The sequence below is a fragment of the Ruditapes philippinarum genome, unplaced genomic scaffold (genome assembly GCF_026571515.1).
Source record: "Ruditapes philippinarum isolate M1 unplaced genomic scaffold, ASM2657151v2 ctg1055_1_1_1_1, whole genome shotgun sequence".
Lineage (NCBI taxonomy): Eukaryota > Metazoa > Mollusca > Bivalvia > Venerida > Veneridae > Ruditapes > Ruditapes philippinarum.
In genome coordinates, this window is record NW_026856538.1 from 66,816 (window position 1) to 89,683 (window position 22,868).

General features: G+C 32.2%; 1 pseudogene; it reads left to right on the forward strand.

Annotated features, from left to right (window-relative positions):
- The first annotated feature begins 1,911 nt into the window (after positions 1–1,911).
- On the forward strand, positions 1,912–17,431 carry LOC132746901 (protein disulfide-isomerase A4-like; annotated as a pseudogene).
- The last annotated feature ends 5,437 nt before the right edge of the window (positions 17,432–22,868 follow it).

Sequence of the window (22,868 nt, forward strand, 5' to 3'; positions counted from 1 at the left end):
TCCGAAAGTATTTCAAAAACTCCTTTTGGTTATCTTACATGTATACTTCTGCTTGGATCAACTCCAATAAACAATATCTCTTAAAGGCATTCAATGTGTACACGATTTGTTAATAGCCAAACTTTGAATGAATGAGATCCTTGTAAAATGAAATCAACCAGTGCAACCTTGTCTACGAAGTAATCCCTACCAGAATTCTAAAAGCTGATTTGCTACACTTTTTCCCATACATAAAACTAATCAACCATGATACGCTTTCTGTGCCGTTAATTTGAGAATATTTTAAGTTCCCTAATGTGTCTTGATATTATGACGTTTTCACCTGCCGGCGAGTTGTCGCTGTTTGATACTGTTTGTGCCAGAAAAATAAGTCGACTGTACAGATCGCTACGAGGATGCAGAATCAACATGTCTTTAACTTGTCGTAACCATTTACATACCACATAAAGTTGATCGGTTCTAGTCTTGTTACCATGCGCCCCTTTAGAATGGCAGCTAAATCTGTGATTACAACACTTGTTACTGGTGTTATAACAAACAGCCAAACTCCAAACCTATATACTAATTTAGAAACCATTTACGTCGTCCGGAAAAGGGCGAAGAAGATACTGAAATAGGAAAAAAAATCAAATTATTTAAATACATTAGAAAACCGACCCCATTTCAAATTATCATAAAACTAACAGATACACAATTTTAAATACTGTTTTAAATTTAAAAATTGATAATAACATAAATATAGGCAAACATATATCAGGTTCAACGCTTGTGCCCTCATCGTAGATTTTTGGTAGCCAGATTTCGGCTAAAATAGCTAGAACTGGCTAAAATAGCCACTTATGGAGTTTGTACTGGTCAGCTTTTCGAAGATAGCTTGTTCGACCTTGTCTCCTATTGAAATTTGTTGTTTTTTACCCGGTCCTATTTATAATATATAAATCCTTAATCTTTTAACGTTCCTAGCGATTTTTCTGCAATTCTTTAAATGAAAAATAGAATTTAAGAAATATAATATTTTTTTTTTAATCTCACTTACATCTTCTTGTCCATCTTGCATTAAATAAAATGGCGTTTTCCCGCCAATATGGAACCTCTTAGTTCTAAGAGCTAAGACCTAAGTTCTAAGATCTAAGTTCTAACTTCTATCTCAAAACGGCCTCAATGGGCTTCCGTAGTTTACCCTACTTATTCCTATGATAATGTTTAAACGACTGTTATATAGCTGCGTGTCTAAAGCTATTTATAGGGCCTAGTTTTTTGGGACTTAAAAATCGTAAGTCCTAGGGTATTTAGGCCTATATCTATATAGATATTTTGTGCAAACGCAGCCATCGTTCCTATTTTTGTTTTGTTTTATTTTATTTTAGCGTGAAAGATATATTGGGTTGGGAATTATATATTTGACAAGATAGACTAAAGTTTATCAGATAAGAATAAGACCAACTTTGCTCGTTGAACATTATTTTATTACCAATAATCACTCACATCAAATTGCCAGTGACGAGTCACTTTTGTCAGAAATTACCGGTATTAAGTGTAAATTAATTATGTAAAATTAAAAATTGTACAGTCAGTTATAATTATGAAGCTTAATCACACATATCTTCAGTGTTTTTACCCTAGCTACATTTAAATTAAATGTATACATGTATGTTAATTTGAGCTACTTCAAGCCCTTTGATTACGTGGCCAGGACTTGGCAACTTTTCATTGGCTAAAATATTGTATTAGTGCGCAGTTACAATACATTAAATAATGAACCAACGTCAAAAAAACATACTTTAAAAACTGTCTTTAAAAATCTTTTAAAAGAAATAAAAGTGTTGCTTAAATCTCCCCTTTGATAACGTTCAACAAATAAAATAGTACAGAACTATATTTAAAATGCACGTATTTCCGGTTACTGTGTTGTAAGGTCACCGAATGCGTACATTACCGGCGACTATGGAAGTGTTAAAAATATATCACTTTATTTTTCTTGCAATTTTGATTTTGACAGCTGCTGTTTCTTTTGCAGAAGATACAGAAGAATCTAATGATGAGGACAGTAAGTTGAATTTCTTATTCTAATGATATCTATTCGTTTAAAATTTATCTTAACATTGAATATCCAAAAAATATGCGGTGTCGTCTTAGATCCTTGCTAGGTTGATTTGTCCCTATACTTGAGTGTTCTTCATAAATCCCCAGTCCGGTTAGTTTAAATTATAGGTGGAGCGTTTGTCTGCGGATGAAGGTAAAGGTCATGTTCGTTGATATGATATGTTATTCTGATTGCAAGTTAATTTTATATGCAGATGACAGCACAATATTATTTTCGGAATCCGGGTCAGCTCGGCCCTAAAACATACTCGGCCCCCGAGTCAGCTCGGCCCTATTCCAACTCGGCACGGGTCAACTCGGCCCACTTTTAAAAATGGGTAAAGGACATCAAAGGACTCCTATTGCCACGGGCTATTATTATCAATCAATGTGTATGTTAAAGATACTATAGTAAATTTATAATGGTATAACAAACTTACATAGATGTTTAAGTTTTTTGGATACTTTGACACACGGATGTAATTAGATAGATTAATTTAAGCAGTTTATTGCTTGTTTATTTAACAAAAAACCAAAATGTAAACTAAAAAAATACTAAAACGTCCCATCTCACCAAGGTTAAACACCACTATATTTTGGTAAGGTTAGTAACCACCACAATACGGATTAATTAGGTGATAATTATGATTGACTCATTCATTCGAATTTGATTAGTGACCACCTGCAATTAATTAATTAGAAGCCTACAGTATGCTATTAAGTATACACATTTTTGTTGTTTCATATTTTTTTGAAAATTATTTTACAAACAAAATGCATCTAAGGAAACCAATTTTTATCTATATATTCACAAGCACAAGTATCGGACCTGGGAAGAAAAAATATGAAGTTATTTTATCAATCTGTTCATATTTTTTCTTCCTAGGTTCGATAATCGTGCCTGTGTCTACATTAATTTTACCGAATCTGCAATACAAATAAATAACTTTTTTTTTCTAAATATACTTTATTTCAGCAGAGGTACAATGTATAAATATATAATAATAATAAGATATTTCTTATTATTCATTTACCTTAACAACATGCAACGCAAAGTAAATACGTTATAGGCCTATATATTTTTGTAAAGTGGGCCGAGTTGACCCGTGCCGAGTTGACCCGTGCCGAGTTGGTATAGGGCCGAGTTGACTCTTTTCCTTATTTTCGCATAAGGATCCAAAAATTATAGCCCAAAAACTTGGAAAGGTATTGGAACGATGCTCAGATTGGTTAGTTGATAATAAATTATCTCTACACCTGGGCAAGACTGAATGTATGCTATTTGGTTCTAAATCGAAAATTAATAAATTACAAAATTTTTCCATTTCATGCAATGATCAAACAATAAAGTCTTCGTCTGAAGTTAAATATCTTGGTTTGAATATCGATTGTTACCTATCAGGAGGTAAAATTGTCAAGAGCATTCTTTCAAAGGTGAATGGAAGATTACATTCTATACCGTTACAAAAATTGTTTTATCGGAAGAAATAAAGAAACAGTTATGTCCTGCCCTTTTGCTGTGTCACTTTGATTATTCTTCATCTTCTTGGTACGAAGGACTGAGTAAGTCACTGAAACACAAACTTCAAGTAGCTCAAAATAAGGTTGTGCGCTTATAAAAAGACTACACTCCTAGGACTTCAGTGACAAATAAGGTTCTGTCCGATCTTAAATTATTAAATGTCAATGATAGAGTAAGACAGTTAAGACTCAACCACATTCATAAAGTTTATTACAACAAAAGCCTTCCTATTTAAAGGAATTGTTTAAAGGTTTGTAGAATATCCAATTTAAGATCCAGTAATTTTAATTTTGTTTTACCTCAAAATGATTCTTATGTTAAAAATACATTTTCTACAATGCCATTAAAGACTGGAATTCTTTACCAGACAACATTAGATCAATTGACAATATCCAAACATTTAAAACGAAAGTAAAACTTTTTTTAAGTAATGAAAATGATAAAACAAGTGAATAATATGTTTATTTATTATTAAATTGATGTGTAACTTATATAAGGTTTTGAAACATGTTTATGTGTACTTGATATGTTTTAGTTTAAAAGAAACTTTTTTCATTTTGTTTGTGTACAATGTACTTGTCTTATTATATTGAAAAATGTGTTTTGATTATTGAAAATTGTCATTAAGTTAACTTCTTTATAATTCATTATCATTATGTAAGTTAGTGTAATAATTTTACAGAAAATGGACCCCATTGGAAATAAGCTTTTAGCTTAATGGGCAAATCCTAGGGTTACATAGAACATACTTATTGATTAATCGTATAATTATTTTTGTGCATTTATGTGTGTGTTTTTATTTATATTCAAGTTGATATCTGTGATAAAATTGTATGTGTATACATGTATGTCTATTCCCTGAATAAATCGATACGACGAAGGATACCGATTAATTAGGTGATAATTATGATTGACTCATTCATTCAAATTTGATAAGTGACCACCTGCAATTAATTAGAAGCTTATGCTATAAAGTAAACATGTTTTTGTTTCATGTTTTTGAAAATTACTGTACAAACAAAATGCATCTAAGGAAACACATTTTTATTTATATTATATCTATATTCACAGGCACAAGTATCGGACCTGGGAAGAAAAAATATGAAGTTATTTTATCAATCTGTTCATATTTTTTCTTCCCAGGTTCGATAATCGTGCCTGTGTCTATATTAATTTTATCGAATCTGCAAGACAAATAAATAACTTTTTTTCTAGATATACTTTATTTCGGCAGAGGTACAATGTATAATTACATAATAATAATAAGATATTTCTTATTATTCATTTACCTTAACAACATGCAAAGCAAAGTAAATACCTTATAGGCCTATATATTTTTGGAAAGTGGGCCGAGTTGACCCGTGCCGAGTTGACCCGTGCCGAGTTGGTAGAGGGCCGAGTTGACTCTTTTCCCTTCTGGCTCATACATGTGAACTTTCTCTGGTAGCAAGTAGGGAGATTTGACCCTAAAAGTAGGTAGATTTTCTGGAACAGGACTTTTTGCGTACAGGAAGGTCTTAACACACAATAATTGAAAGCATTAACTACAAGTTCTTTAAAAACATTTTATTTTGCATGATATTTAATTAACAACCCACTTTTATCATTAAAAAATTTCTTTATAAAACATACATGTTTTTTTTTCCGTTTTGATGTTTATGTAATTTACTCAACTTTCACTTACACACTTTCCACAATTAGAACTGTCTTTATATGTCATTCATGCTTTTTTGACAGCACTTATCATTTCTTTGTTCTGACATGTCCATGTTGTAACACTCTGAATCAGAATCTAATTTCATACACAACAGGGAGTTTAATGTTTTGTTGGAGAGATTGTCTCTGTGATCTGTTTGGATTTTTCTTACCATAGAGAAACACCTTTCAGGGTCAGCATTGCTGTGGGGAAGTGAAAGGGCTGCCAAAGCAACAACTGGCAGATTCTTAAATCTTTTCTGTCCATCTAACAATGACATCCCCTCCATTTCTAGCCAGTAAGTATCAAGTCTGGTTTCATCTGGACTGAAGTTAGGCAGCTCCTCATTTGGTGTTAGTTGATAGTCCAGGTATTCATCAAGGAGCTGATCTTCGTCATGGTTACACTGAAATCTCTTGGCAAGCCTCAACACTAAAAAAAAGTAAAAAATATATCAATACTAGTACAAACAAATTTATTAAGGTACAATTAGAATATGTTGTATCATGGTGCCTTTAGATTTTAGCCATTATACATGTAGTATATTAAACTCTGATTTCATTACTGATAATTAAATCTTAATACTGAATGAATTAATGTAGACACCTGTCGTGGATGCGTGTTAATCCCCATGACAATTAACAATTTTCATTCAAAATAACATAATTGGCATTAATTGACAGTGTATTTGTTTAACAATAAACGGTACTTACCGTAAAATTCCTATTATACGCCCCCGGGGGCTAAACATTTTCCAAAAGGGGGGCTATTATTACAACATGTTTTTCCTCAATCCAAAAATCATTGAAAATACATTTAGTGTAACATGGGTTGGTAATAACATTAAAATGTGTTCAGATTTTAAAGTTCATGTGATACATTTTTGTGTTTACTATGAAATAAAATGGATTCTGAAGGATTTGAATAAAATTACGGATTTATTAACCCTTTACCACATATATACGCGAAACAACGCACTTTCGACCCCCCCCCCCCCCTTTTTTAGGCCTCAAATAGTGAAAAAATGTCCTATGTGGGCCCCAAACACATGTTTTCGTTTGAGAAATGTTGCTAAAAAAAATGAGCACTTTTTCGGCGCCGCCCCCCCATCCAAAAGATACATCAGGGGGTTGCCAGAAGGGGGATGTGCCCCCTTCTGTTAGGGGGTTTGAAGGGGGGCGGAGTCACCCTCATCGCCAAGAAAATTTTGGACTTGTGAGAGGCTAAAAATGACCCGAGGTCGATCATAATGTAACGTTTAACCAACGCTGAAAAGCCTTTGACTCTATCTCAATCCCTTGAGAAGTTGCAGCACTTTGAAATAAATTTTGATGGAAAAAATCGAGGCAAAATAGTGATTTTTGGCAATTTTTAGATGTCCCCTCGTTGCCATGGTAACAGTAAATTTAAGACTGAGCATGTCGTTACAAAGGCAATGGTCCAGTCAACATTTGTGCCAAGTTTGATAAGTATTGAAGCATTTTTCATAGTTTCATAGCAGTTTGAACTTGTTAGAGGAGGCTTTTCAGTGAAAATGGCCATTTTTCACAATATGCTCATGGGGGAAAGGGTTAAAGGGTTCACCACTCATGAGCAGATATTTTTCCATATCAAAAAGCCTTGGGGGGGGGGGCTTTTATTAGGGGAGCGGCGTTTATTAGGAATTTTACGGTACCAGATTTTAGTCTCCCTCGCGTGTGCCTAATCACTGTTATCAGCAATTATAAACCCCGAAGTCAAGCTGTGAAAAACTGACAATATACAAACAAATTTGCCGATACCAAGGTCAAGGTAATTAGACTGTGTTACATTTTTAGTGAAATAGACAGACTGTGGATGGGTGAAACGAATCTATATCGGTAAACCAGTCAATAAATGTTTACACTGATCATGATTACTGAAACGCTTGTGTTGTAAAATTTATTATTGCTTTTGAAATGAAATATCGGTAGTTTGTAAACCCCGAGCTGTAGGGGGGTCTTAGTTGGCCAAAATCGGTAGTCTACCGCCCAAATCGGTAGGGTTCACATGTATGCTGGCTCTGCTGTGGCATGTACAGAACTCTGCATGGAGATGTCCGTTCCTTGCAAAAGTGATAACAACTATCTGCCTTGAGTGACCATGAGCATGTTTCAAATTTCCATGTGTTCAACTTGACCTCAAATAATTTTGTTAAATAATAAAAATTAAAAAGACTTTATATGACTTTTAACTTATGATAGAGCTGTCATTGACACCAATAATATCGATGTATCATTGATATTTTTCTGTTGATCAGTAATCGATACACATTTCAAAAAATCGATAATTTTGACCAATTTAATAAATGTCTAGGAAGTATATGAAAATTCACCCAAAACATATGAGAAGCAAGTGTCCATGTATAGCACTATGCTGTTGTTACATAGTGAAAATATCTTTTAGTAATTCACGAATTCGAAAACCTAGCTAAACGCCATTTTCCGGTACTTTCTGTACATAGCTCTGGGGAATTCACCTAATGGAGTGTAATAGCGAACTCGATGTTTTCGGCCTTTTTTTAAATTAAATTGAAATAAAACAGTTATTTCTTTATAAGAAAATAATTGAATATCATTGTATGAATAATTCCATACAAAAAAATAAAGTAAATTCACAAGTTTACGCAGAAAATCATCTTATTTATTATGGAAGATGTTTAAATTTTATTGATTTTCATTATAAACAATTTATTTTTTACAAAAATTTGCAATAGATATTAAAGGAATATTGATAATTTTCAAAAACATCAATTTTTTTCACCTTAAACGGTAAAATAATGATAGAAAAATAGAAATATCATGTAACTGTGTTATGTACTTCATTTGGTGTAATTCCCCAGAGCTAAATCCGCAACGTACCGGAAAACGGTGTTTAGCTAGGTTTTCGAAAAGGTCAATGATGACAAGAAAATGGTTAGGAAAAAATCATAAAATGGGAATTTATAAACTAGACAATGGACAGAACATGTATTAATTATTAAACAGGTATGATAGTGAATGACAGACGAGCAATTATTGGTAATTATCAATATATTGGTGTATCATTGATATTTGTCATTGATTTGATGAATGCTTTGCACTGAATCAATGACAGCTCTAACTTATGATGATATTGATCTTAAAAGTAATAAAATTTGACATAATTAAAATTACAGTCTCTGAGTCAGCCATGTCCTTGAGCCACTGTCTGCCCTGGCCCAAAAGACTGTCATGTCAATATATGGTCTACTTCGCAATATATTGTCTACTTTGGTAGGTTCTCCCTGTCTCACAAGCCCCCATCCTTTATTTTGTGTTGTAAATTAAAGTCTTGACGGAGGCATCAGGATACTTTGCAAGTTTTTCTGGAAAATTACTGCAAAATCAGCTAGAAAATGTTCCAAAAACTGTTAATCTTATCCTCAAATTACAAACTTATTTTTCTCCTATTTCCATGGTTTTAAGTTATGTCACTTTTATTTTCACATTGCGTGACAGTTAAGTTATGGGTCAACCCTATTTGCAAAGGCTACCAGAATTTTGGCAGTTTGTGTGCCATACATAAAAGCCTATAAAAATTACCCTTATTAATCAAATTTGGGTCAAATAAAATACCATTTGATAAACATATCAATTTTGAATCAATTTATGTTTTGTTTTTAAATGAAGCTTCATTGACATTTTGTACCCAACTATTTGTTAGGGAAATATGTAGAGGATGTTTAGCAATATGGAGTCTGCTTTCAAATGAAATCTCGCGGAACTTCAAGTTTTGGGTATTCTAGCATCTATTTTTAGTAACGGACCATACACTATTTTTAATAAGTGTATGATTTTAAATTTAAAAACAAACAAATGATTTATGAATCATAACTCACAACAATTTAAATCCAACATGTTTTTGGTCCAATGTCTGTTATTGAAGAAAAGCACTGTTATTCATAATTGCAACACCATGTTTTCAATTAAAAATAGCATTTGGGCCACGGGTCATCAAATGTCATGCAAAGGTATCCGAAACTAAATTCTCGTTAGTCACGTGATAATTGGGGCAGCAATGGCGGCAAATTTTATGAAATGTGAACCCACTGATAAACTTTGAGGCATTATTTCATCAATCTATCATTCTATGTTAAAAAATATAGACTGAAGAGTCACAAATATATCTAACAACCTGTAGTTAAATAGTTTTTGTGTAGATCACGAAAATTTATTGAATTACAGCATGACATAAATATGTCACGGTTCTGGTTGTTTTCTAATACTTGATTGGCTCCAGCAAACAGGTCTAGCAGTACTAAAAACCTGTTTGCTGAAGTATCTTTACATACATGTGAACTTTTTTTGATGATCAATTGGGAGATTCAAAAAGAGGGAGATTTTAGAATTTGCAATAAACAAAGAAGGAAGTTCTGACATCATAGGAAAAAAAATTTTATTTGTGAAAATACCCCTTATTTTAAGAAAAATCTTTGAAAATATGACTGCAGAAAGTGGGAGAGTTCACATGTATGTCTTTAGCTACATGGTTTGGTTTATAATAAGTTAATTTTTTTTTCGTTCATTTTATTGAAAAAATACTTGATGACTTACACATTGATGATTGAGGGGAAAGCATCCAGGTTATAAAAAATCTGATACTTGATATGTCAAAAACCTTTGTTTGAAATTATTTTTTAGATGACACTAGATCTAGCGATGATGAAGATGTGAGAGAAGAGGAAGGCGTTCTCTATCTAACTGATGATAACTTTGATAGAGTCACAAAGAAATATGAGACTTTTTTAGTTGAATTTTATGCTCCTTGGTATGTACAGATTTCCTATTTTGCTCAATTTTTAGCTCGACTATTCGATAAGAATAAGTAGAGCTATTGTAGTCACCAGAGCGTCGGCGTAACCACTTACGTTAAAGTTTTTGTAATACCTCAAATATTTTCAAAGTCCATTGACATATGGCTTTGAAACTTTGCACACTTGTTCACCATCATGAACCCAACCTGTAGACAGGAGGAGGTAACTCTATCAAGCATTTTGACAGAATTAAGCCCCTTTTTCGACTTAGAATTTAAGTTTTTGTAATACCTCAAATATTTTCAAGGTTCATAAGGCTTTGAAACATGTTGAAATTTTATACTCTTCTTTGACAGCATGATAGGACTCTCTCCAAAGCCTATAACTGTAATATGGATTTAAAGAAAAAATTTGCGTTTTTCTTTACTGACAAAATTTTACCTTTTAATCAAGGCTTTTTTTACTATCAAGCACTAAGAATAGTCGAGCGTTGCTGTCCTACCGACAGCTCTTGTAATATAGGGACTTACAAATGTTTTATGTAGCTCTTCTGCTATTTTAATACAATTTCAAACTGTATACTTTTGTTTAGCCATGGTTTAGCCGTGGTTGTTATACGTAAGATGTGTTAAGTAGTTCCAGAAATTCTTGAGATGTTAGATTAATGATAAAGAACAGAATATGGTTCTTTTAACAGTTGAATAATGAACACATGCAAATCAAAATCATCAATTAAGTGAAGGCTTTTCATGAGCCGAGTTTTGCATGTTTGACTGGACGCAATGATATATTTGTTAAATGCAGACTATCTTAGGACTATATATATATTCAATATTGAAGAAATTATTCTAATTTGATACCAAAGAAAAGATCAGCTTTTTATACAGCCAGTAAAGTTTTGCTGATTCAGCAACACTAAATCATAATGTGGAGTGATAAAAATTGAGCCGTGTCATGACAAAACCAACATAATGGATTTGCGACCAGCATGAATCCAGACGAGCCTGAGCATCCGCGCAGTCTGATCAGGATCCAGGCTGGTCGCAAACCCATTATGTTGGTTTTGTCATGACACAGCTCAAATTGTATGTTTTTGTCCTTCAGGTGTGGTCATTGTAAGACTTTGGCACCAGAATATTCAAAAGCTGCTTTTCGCTTGAAGGATGCAGAGGTTGCTGTACCACTAGGAAAAGTTGATGCCACCCAAAACACTGATCTTGCTACGAGGTAATACAATTTTTCATATGGCCATTTAAAATATATCATAGTTAATGTCAATGATAGATGATTAGGAACACTTATTTTTGCTATGTTATTTGCCAAATGTTTGCCATTATTTTTCACTCTGATAGCTGATTACCTTCAAGCAATTATAAAAAAAAACATATCTGTAAGGACATACCTTGAAACATTAATTTTTATTTCACAAAATGTTTATTAAACTGCGTGATTTTGAACAAATGATAGTTAGAACTGTATGAATTACTGTGGAATGTACACAGAAAGATTTTCATGCTTTATACCAAACAAGGCATAATTTTATAATCTGACAGTATGGTAATCAAGAAATGAATTAACTTTTAACTGTTTAGCTATTAACATTTGCCTTTATTTCGTTTCTACATTTTGATATGTTGTTTATGCAAGGGAGACATGGTCTCATTGAAATTGTTTTTGTCTACTTTGATTTTAGATTTGGTGTAAGTGGGTACCCAACTTTGAAATTTAAAAAAGATGACACATGGATAGAATATGATGGTCCTAGAGAAGCTGATGGTAAGTAAGTTTGATTTACAACAATATCCTAAATTATGACAGATACAATAAAGGATTAACCCATGGCCTGTTGAATTTCTTAAATGGACTTAACTATTTCCTATTCTTGGACCATTTTTATAAATGTTTAGGATATTAAAATGACAGTCTACATTTGTGCAGCCTGGTCTGACCAATGGCCCTTCTCTTAATCATCAGGACAAATAATTCTATTTTCCTGGGCGAAAATGCCTGTTAACAGCTCCTGCTATTCAAGGAATAAAGCTCTGATTAGCAATTCAATATTGAAGTTTTTGAGGATTAAAATAAACAAATATTGTCTCCTTCATTATAGGTATTGTGGATTGGGTTAGCGAGAAAGCAGATCCTAACTACAAACCAGCCCCAGAGACCGTTGTCACTGTTACCAAAGATAATTTTGAGGAATTTATTAACAGTGCTGAACTTGTTCTATTAGAATTCTATGCTCCTTGGTAAGTGTGATAAAAGAGCTTTTGGTATGTACACAATTTACAAATGGTAACATTAATTATTATGCTCAAAGTATTGAATGTTAAAAAGGTCTTTTATTTTGTAATGAGATTTAAATAGTTCAACAGTATATAGCTAAATATTGTTAAAGTGTATAAAGCTCTATATCTGCTGCAAAAATTATTGTCTGAATTTTTAAAAAGAATAGTTCCAAAATGTGAGTGTGAATAAAACACCTTATTTCCCTTAGAGGGATAGGTGCATGCACAAAATCATTGCTGAACTGTTAAACACTACTTAGAACAGCAGTATTATATCCGTATTTTGATCAGGTACATACAATATTTATGTGTGCTAAATAATGGAGACATTTTGTGATACAACTATTTTGATAATCAACCATAAAATTGTGGAAAAAATACCATTTTACTGTAAATAAATTTTACAAAAAAAATATTTCTTTAGATATAGCTGTATACCCTTTAATGTGTATCATGTAAGGTTTTGTTGTAAAAGTCCTGTTCCAGCGTAGTTTTATAGAGTTTGAATTGATTTATTTGCATATAGGTGTGGCCATTGTAAAAGACTTGCTCCAGAGTATGAAAAGGCTGCTCAAAGATTGATACTTCATGAACCAGCAATTCCTCTCGGCAAAGTTGATGCCACTGTTGAAACAGAATTAGCTAAGCAATTTGATGTTTCCGGATACCCAACATTGAAGATGTTTAGAAACGGGAAACCCTCAGACTACACTGGAGGACGTGATGCTTTTGGTATTTATATTTGATTAAAGATATTTGTATTGCTGGTGACGAGGAAGGACTGGGTAACTAACTTTATGTTGCAGGTCCTTATGACTGTAAAGTTGAAATTCTGTTGGGGTTTGGGGTGGTAGAGGGCTTTGGGGTAGAATACTTGCATATAAGAAAGTTGTACCGGTGGTTTTACTTGGATGCCCATTTATGCCTGAAATAATGCCCAGAAGGGCACCTGGGGTCTTCCTCCACCAATAAAGCTGGTCATATGACCTAAACTGTGTTGGTGCTATAAGAAAAATGTTGTTACTTAAGATTAAATTGACATAAAAGAGTAAGTGAAGCAAGATTAAATTTTTTTATAACTTCAATGCAGAATGTTTTTGCAGTACCTCAAATGTATCTGAACCTTGGCATATAACCAACTATGACATATATAGTAGATCTACAACTCAGGGTGTTTTAAACAGCAAATGTAGTATATATTTTATGTTTAAACAGATTATGAACTTGCATGATTGTATTTTAAACTTAATTTTAAGGTATCGTTGATCACATGCACAAATATTCTGGCGAGGCCGCCAAACTACTGCCAACACTGAATGACGTGAAAAACATGATCAGCAAGGAATCAGCAACTATCATTGGCTTCTTTGATAACCTCGAGGATGAGAAATTGAGAGCATACATGAATGTTGGTAAGTTAAATATACTTAATTTACAGTATAAATTAAATTAATTGTTATCAGTAATTACATTTAACAGTCTATACAGTTTAATGAGCTTATAAAAACTGAGGGATTTATAGTATTCAACTCAAAAAGACAACACTGTGGTAGATTTTAGCATTCTGTTAAGAAGGTTGACAACAGTAATGACAATATGCTGATGTAGACATTTCATCCTTTTAAATCATTAATGGCAGAATTTTGATCAGAAAATAAAGTGGTGTGTGATAAAGGTGTTGGTATTCTGCTTTTGACCTTATCTGTATTGATACTACATGAACACCCACAAAAAACAGAAACAACCCCCCCACCCCCACCCACCCAAAAAAAATAATTAAAAAATGAAACAATGTTTATTATAAAAATGAATTGTTTCTGAATAGATATTTTTCATCATATTTGTTAAAATATCTAATAAAACTTTTACTTTTTTTATCAGCAAATGACAGGAGAGAAGACTTGACCTTTGGTTACACCTTGTTGCCGGAGGCCCGTGACCTCTACAAGGTCAACCCTGGTAGTGTGGTTGTGTTTAATCCGGAAAAGTTCTGGACAAAATATGAACAGAAGTACAGTATTCTGAAAGTGGTAGGTTTTAGGTGACAAGTGTAACTTGCAGGTTCACATTTATTATATGGTAGTTATTATTATGGTAACATATTATTTATTATTATGGTAACATATTTGAAATTTGATAGTATTAAGAAACTGACAGCTCCAAATTTGGAGTAGAACAAGTTAGATACACAATGAAGGGAAGCTTATGAGGTTAGATTGTTTCAAATTGCACTTTTGTAAATTTTTCTTTCTTTCTCTTGTTTGTACATAGGCAGACAAATCTGAAGACGATATAGCCGCATTTATAAAGGAGAAAGAGCTGCCTCTAGTTGGTGAATATTCTCAGGCAACATCCAAGTTCTATGATGTCTACCAGAAGGACATACTTTGTGTCGCCTTTTTTACTGTTGACTGGACTTTTGACCATAGAGAGGGTAGGTGTATAAATGGCTATGCTTGGTGGACGTTAAATCTGTCAATTTGTCATGTTAAGAGATTTTACCTTAGCTTCACTTATATTATATTATAATATTTGCCTACTTGTATAACATGTACTACGTAAAATGGACCAGTGCTTGTTTCATTATTTTTAGGGAAAATATAAAGTAAAATTTACTAACTGAATAACAAACAGTGCAGACCATGATCAGACGGTTAATCTTAGCCTACACTCGTCACTTATAGAATATATTGCTGCCAGCAGGCTGAGAATTAAAATTAGTAATATAGATTTTTGACAGGTTATATTAGTGACAGGTTTTATAGACCAGTATATATGGTAGTAGCTTTCATTAGAAGAAGTTAATAAAGGAAATAACTTGATGAATACAAAAAATGATAGGTCATAATTTTCATTATCATTTTACAAGTGGTTCTGATACTTTCATGTGAGGAAGCTATTCAGCTAGCTTACGGAATGTTGGTGGTTCTACTCAAGTGCCATTTCTTGCCAGAAACAGTGCACCAAAGGGCACCTGAGGTCTTTCCCACAAGTAAAGCTGGAATGTTGTCATATGACTTATACTGTGTCGGTGTGACGTAAAACCCAATTAAACGAACAAACTTACAAGTGGTTCTGTTCTGTTTATTTTTTAGCTACACAGTTGTGGAGAAAGAAGGTTGCAAACATAGCAAAGGACTATAAGGACATTAAGTTTGCTATAGCCAATGAAGAAGATTATATTGGTACTATGATGAAAGAGGTTGGTCTTGATGACTCGCCCGAGGAATTTAATATTGGTTGTGTTAGACACAGTAAAAAATACAGGTACCTTATTTGATTTATCAGAAGTTTTGTCTAGGAAATAGATTTTGATATTTAGTGATTTCAGATGTACATTATATTAGAAATCAAATCACAAAGGTTCTAGCATTTGATTCATCTCTCATACAACATTTTGAAGGATAAACCATGCATTATTTTACTACAGAAACAAGAATGATTCAACTAAATTTATAAAATACTTTGTAGACCATCATGATCATAAATGAAAAAAAAACTACTCTTGTGAGTTTAGTACATTTCAAGTAACTTTTCATGAAATTTAAACAATCTGATAGCAAAAATTTATATATTTGAAGTTTAAGTCACCAAAATTTAATGACAGCTTTAAGTTGCAGAATTCTGCATGTACATATTGTATTGATATTTTCTAAGTTTTGTCTATCAGCATGTTATGGTATAAATGTTGGCAGAACATATTACATTTAATGGTTAATTATTATGGTTTCCTTATTTAGATGTTGAAGGGTATTAAGATTTTAGGGAAAATATAGCAAAACAAATGAAGAATGAACAAATGTAATGAGCTGTTTTGAGATGAAAGAGGAACAATTTATAAGATATTTATCTTTTTTAACAAAAGCTGCCTTAAAAATCCTGTTCTTTTAATAGGGAATGGAAAATGAAAGACTTGAGTCCATTATAACTTACATATAGTAGACAAATTCACATATTTGATAAATTTACCCTCACAATTTATTGTTTTGTTGCTTTTTTTTTAACAGAATGGAACCAATGGAATTGAATTTTGAGGGGGGAGTTTTTTTCGAAATTTCCCCTCAATAAATTTAAAAAAAGGTCAGTGTTTTTGTCTTGTTTTTAAGTGTAACTAAAGTTTTAAAGAAATAGGGGCCTCGGGTGAACTACTTTTCCCTTTCATTCCCTAGTATAAAAAAAGGGACTATTTTCCCTTTAAAACATTTAAAATTTTTCGCATAATTATGGCAAAAATGTTCACTATGTGCAGCTGTTTGGGTTTTAAAAATGAAAAAAAGGATGTCTTTTGCTAAGATTTTGGGGTTTTTTGATTTGTAATAATTTTCCCCCCATCAACTTTTTCTAAATGTTTCCAAAAGGGACGAGTTTTTTGGTACACTGTTTGATTTTTAAATTATGAATCATGGTTTATATGATTTTTGTTTTACGATAATTTTTTTCTTTGTGAAATTGGAACCCATGGCGGTGTGCGGCAAGACATTTCAGGTCTTTTTTCTAAACCAATTGACAATAGACGCCAACCCTAAATATTGATCAATGCATTAGATTGTTTCAGTGCTGTATAATTATTCATTATTATCATTCATTATTGTTACAGTAGGTTTCTTTTGTTTGCTTTCCAGGTAAATTGACACCACAGATTAAGTCACAGTCCATTCCAAAGAAGAATTCTGGACCAGTCAAAGTTGTTGTGGGAAAAACATTTGAAAAGATTGTTCTTGATAAGAAAAAGGATGTGTTTAATTGAATTTTATGCCCCATGGTGCGGACATTGCAAAAGTCTAGAGCCAATTTATAAAGAACTAGGGAAATCGTTAAAGAAAGAGAAAAATCTTGTCATTGCCAAATTTAGATGCAACAGCCAACGATGTTTCCTGAAAGTTTCAAAGTTGAAGGCTTCCCAACCATTTATTTTGCACCAGCAAACAATAGAGTGAAAACCCATTAAAATTTTTGAAGGTGATAGAAAAGTTGAAGGGTTTACCAAAATATTTGCAAAAAGAAGGGCAGCTGTTTCATTTGGCAATGAATTTCCAAAGAAAGAATTGTAACCCCAGTCTAAAGTTTTAGGTACCCTAATCATTATTATAATTCACCTATAACAAGTACCAATATACAAATTTAGTCTAATGGTGCAGTAACTCATTTTATTGTGGCTTGCAATGTTTCAATTCAAGGTTAATAAAATTAACAATTTGATGCTTTAAGTTACTTTATGATTGGGTCTTTGGAGAAAACTGTTTAAATTTGATTTTTAAATTTTTGGGCAAATTTGATTCATTTGGTGTTTTAAAATTCACATTAAATTGATGATTGTAAAGGAGAAAGGGGTGTGAAATGTTTGGCATTAAACTTCATAATATATATAATCAATAGGCAAGATATTAGCCTATATTTTAAAAGAGCATGAACGGTAACTCTACTTATGTATTAGGAAATGTACCTCCGTTTTAAAGATTTTTAGAACTGTGAATTCATTTCAGATTATTTATTTACTTTTTTCATTTTAAAAAAGCAAGAGCAGTAAGTCCAATTTTAAAAAGAACGATAACACCATTTCAAGTAACCAGTACAGTTAATTCGTTTTGAAAAACTTAACTTTTGGTAATGGAAAACTTACTGTAAAATGACTGCTCTTTTTTTTTTCTTTACATCATGTAAAAGCATTCTTTACCAAACGTTTGTACTAGCAAATGTGTTGAAAGGTTTTGAAAGTGAATTTGTAAAAGTCTAATATCTATATTATGCAAGTTATGTTACAAAAAATCTGTCTAGTTAAATGGTTGTTAGAAGAGGGGTGGGGGGTTTTAAACTTACTTAAATTTTGATAGGACTGTAAAGTTGTTGGTTTTCTACACTTGATGTGTCATTAGTCTATGATGAATGTTGGTCGTATTATTTGGAAGGAAACATTCCAACAGATGGACCATAGTCTCCTCTGCATTATACTAACTGTTAGCTTTTGATAATATTTGATATTAAAGCCCTGAAAATTAATTATTGTTGGTTTGAGCTGAAGATGAATTATTTAAAATTCTAAGGGAATGCGGTTGGAAAAAATGTATGATTTTATTATTAATTGTGAATATTTTTTTTTTCATTTATTTCATGTTGTGTTGACAGATTTAGTAGAAACCAGACTTATTTTTATATTTGTATGTTGTTAAAGTTTTTTGATATTCTGTGATTTGTAACAGTCATGACTTAGTAAATTGTATTTCACATTACATAGATGCATTCATAGTCAACGTGTGCCTTTCATTTGATTACATTATATTTTTCCTTAATATATGCTGTTTATGATTAGATATTTTCATGTTTCGACCATTTTTTATTGACATTCAGTTAAGTAGAACCTGTACTATTGACATGGATTCTGTTAATATTACAAATATAAGGAACTCATCATGTTTGAAAGTAAACTAGGGTATTTCCTAATGGTTGGTACATAGTTGCAAAAGAAATTATCTGGAAGAGCTTTTTGACCGAACATGTGTTACTTGGGAATTTGCTAACTTACCATGTCATAGTGAAACATCTAGTTGAATGTGTCTGTTAAAATGAATGATATCGATGTCACTCTGTTTTAGTTTAGTTAAAATGATTGTAAGTAAATCATATTGATTTAAAAGGTTCAGTGTTGCTGTTATGATAAAAAGAGTAAAATGTAGGTGATTGAAACAGTTTCATCATGACATATTGTTTGTAAATAAGCTGTAGCCTAAATAAAAGATATGTATATGGAGTATAATTATGTCCAATATTGAGTCCACATGAGATATATTTAAATGATTTATGATCAGGTAATATGGGAATTCCTTTTATTTCAAGAACATCTGTCGAAGGCTCAGTACATATAACACTTTATCACAATTGTGTAATATATAAATCTCTACGAAAATACTGTGAGTACCTATATATCTATATATGTGTAGTACAATGTAAGTTGATAGTAGATTGATGTTCTGTTAAATTCGGTGCCCAGTTATGTCCGAAATAATGCTCTGATTGGACATCTAGCTTTCTTACCATTATACCATTATAGTTGGAAAGAGGTTGATTACTTAATTGATTTGAGACTTTTTTACATGACTTGAATGGACTTTTGTTTATCTTTCATTCATAGGTAGATTTTATCATAAATTCTGTAGTAAATTAAAGTAAATTTTATTTTTACTACGTTCATTAATGATTGCATTGTATAAGGTATACAAAACATATACCAAGGCCATAGTTAAACATAAAAAGTTAAACATTCACTTCTTTGTACAAACCCATTTAAAATACTGTTCCAAACAAGTTTTCTGTAATTTTTAATAGTTGAATGATTTAAAAATTAAATGATGTATGTTTTATATTTGTTAAAGCAGCGTTCTTGTCTGATGTTATATATGTGTGTATGTATTTACGTATGATCCATGAAAATGGTCAAAATAAATGATATAAAATGTTATATATCTTTCTTGTTGTTTCACCTGGACATTGAGTGCCGATTGTAAGTTATAAAGGTGCAGAAAGGTATGTGAAATTATAGTTAACCCGGGGCCAATGAAGAATTTATGAAGAGTAAAAAATATACCATTCTGATATTTATTAAAATCGGCTACTCAATATACACGTATGTATTATGGAAAAACAAATGACAACTAAACTTCGATCAGACTGCAGTTTATGTTTATATCCAGTATGGATGCCTACGTTCTTACGAATAAGTTATTATGACCTTCTCCTGTAAAGTCATAATTATATTGTGATAATGTTTTTATTTTAACATATGCACTGTTCGTTTAAATATGCTGTATTATGTCATCGTGGGCTTATAAAATGTATGTCTGTCTGTCCTACACTTTAGCTGTTGGGGAAAGATGTGTAGTTCTTTAATCTGTGAAAAGGGGCGTCTATTTTATGCAAACACCTACATTAAAGATGAAAAAATAATCTCTTGCAAATTAGTCACTTTGTTCAAAAAATACAAAAAAATACCAAGTTTAATAATTCGAGCTGCACTTATCTTATAGCTCCTATTCACTGGCAAATACCTTAAAATGTGCAGTTTTCTTGATTAACTTAATATACTTTATGATGTACATAATATACTTGATTTCGTCCTTTTGACCTATTTTATATTGTAGTAAACGGACGCTGGATACCAATTTTGTGGGAGATTACTTAATGATAATTTGATCATTATTGGCAAAGCATATGTGCCTTTGGTCCAATGTACATATAGTTTTATATTTTTTTATTTTTGTTATTATTTTTTTTTGTAAACGACCATTTGCCATTTCCTTGCTAAGTCACACACTTCGAATATATAATGCTGAAGTCGAATTTAATCATTGTGCCCACGAATGACAGAATATATAGACAGTTTGGTGTCGTCTGCAAAAAGTTAAGCTGTGCACTGGTAAATCATTTTTTTAAAACGAAACAAAATAGTTTTGTGTTATAAAATGTAAATAAATTGCATGTATAATGGAACTAGCTATTATTCAGACACCAGCATTAGGATCATTCTTCATGTTGCCTCACTGTTTAATGACATTAAGTGTGGTCGTTATAATAAAAAATAAAAACTATGTTGAATATGTTTGTTAAATTTGGACCATGTGTTACGAGGCGGAGTTCATGAATGCAATATATATGTCTTGTGTTAGTATCTGTAATTTAATTAACTGTTTTACACCACAGGCAATCGGTGCGTGGCTTGGATAGTATACATGTACATGACCATGCACGCCCACTTATTTTTTTATAAATATTTTTTTTTCACTTATAAAATATTTTTTTATTCAAAATGTTTTTAAAATATTTTATTTTCAATAAATCAACAAAGAAAATTTGTTTTTAAAAAATTTCATCCATATATACTATAAATATAGTAAAGGTAGAAAGGTTCGCCAGCGGACCTACCACCAGGCCTTATGTTACCTCCCAGATCTTTGTTAATTGTCAACCAATTTTCACCAAATAAAGTGCAATCTACGCAGAAATGATTTCTCTTTCGAAAAATGTACAATATTAGAACAGTTGGTTCGACAAAAGATGGAATTTTAAAGCGAAAATGCACTTTTTGTCTAGGTCGGCCATCGCTTGACCGAGCCGAAAGTAGACGATTTTGAACATAAATCGATCTTTTTCTTAATAATAAACTAATGTCAGTGCATGCAAACAGTTGAAACAGAAAGGGCAGCTATAATACTATCGCTTACCGGTCCAAAGTTAATCCAAAACGTCTGTAGGTACGCACTTTCGGTAGTTATTTGCACTAACTTTTTAAATTCCCTGACATTACATGTATACAAATGCTGACCCGGATGTACCTGATGCGTACCCCTTTTCGCATAATAAAAATTGAGCGAAGCTGGGTACCAGCGGGAACCGAGCATGCGTACCTTGAATATCCGGATCAGAATTTGTATACATGTACAATGTCGGGAAATTTAAAAAGTTCGTGCAAATAACTACTGAAAGTGCGTACCTGCAGACGTTTTGGATTTACTTTGAGAATTTTTCTCTTCCGGTTTGAAAAAAGTGTAAACACAAAAATGAGATAGATAGAAAATTTGTGAAATAGGACCATATAGAGGGGATGATCGGTTAAAATAGTAACGGGTATATTGGTCCAATTTTCGGACACTATTTTGGTAAAAACATTTTTAAATTGAAATTGTGAAATGTGCTTTTAGTAGTCAAAAACTTTTCGCTTCACCTATTCAGAAGCGGGTGGGGTGATAGTATTGGAAAATTCAAATTGTTTGGTGAACATATGATCAAAAATCCGTCACGCTCCAGTGGCGCGGCCAATTACCGGTAAATCCAGTATAGCGGGACATTAAATAAACCAATGTACATAGTATACATAGTAATACGATGAGTGATCAAAAGAAAAGGGCATACTCTTCAACGACTAGCGAATTAGACACTAGTGCGAGTGCACTTGAAACATCGTTGCTTAATAAACAAAAAAAGAAAAAGAAAAAGTCCGAAAAGCAAATGCAGCAACATAAAGACTCTGATCCCAAAACACAAAAAACAATGACTGATTTCTTGGAAAAAAATCCCCAAAACCCCCCATATCAGAAAATTGAGAAAATGGAAAAAACTTTAGAAGAAATAAATACAAAATTAAATGATGTCCTGAGAAAATCTGATCAATCTTTTATTAAAGATCTCATTAAAGAGACGGTGAATGAAATGAAAAAGGCCATCCTAGAAAGTGTGGAGCAAAGAGTTGGGGTTCTAGAGGGAGAAATTCATGAGTTGGCAGTACAAAATGATAAATTACACAATGAATTAAAGGGAAAAACAAAAGAAATAAATCTTTTAAAAGAAAATGCAACTGACTGTGCTAAACTTAAAGAAAAAATAGTCAATCAAAACTCAGAAATGCAAGCCCTGAAAGACAATAACCAAACAATGAGAGATAGACTTAACAGAGAAATTAATTACAATGAAGGGGCGCAAAACGACGCAGAACAATACAGT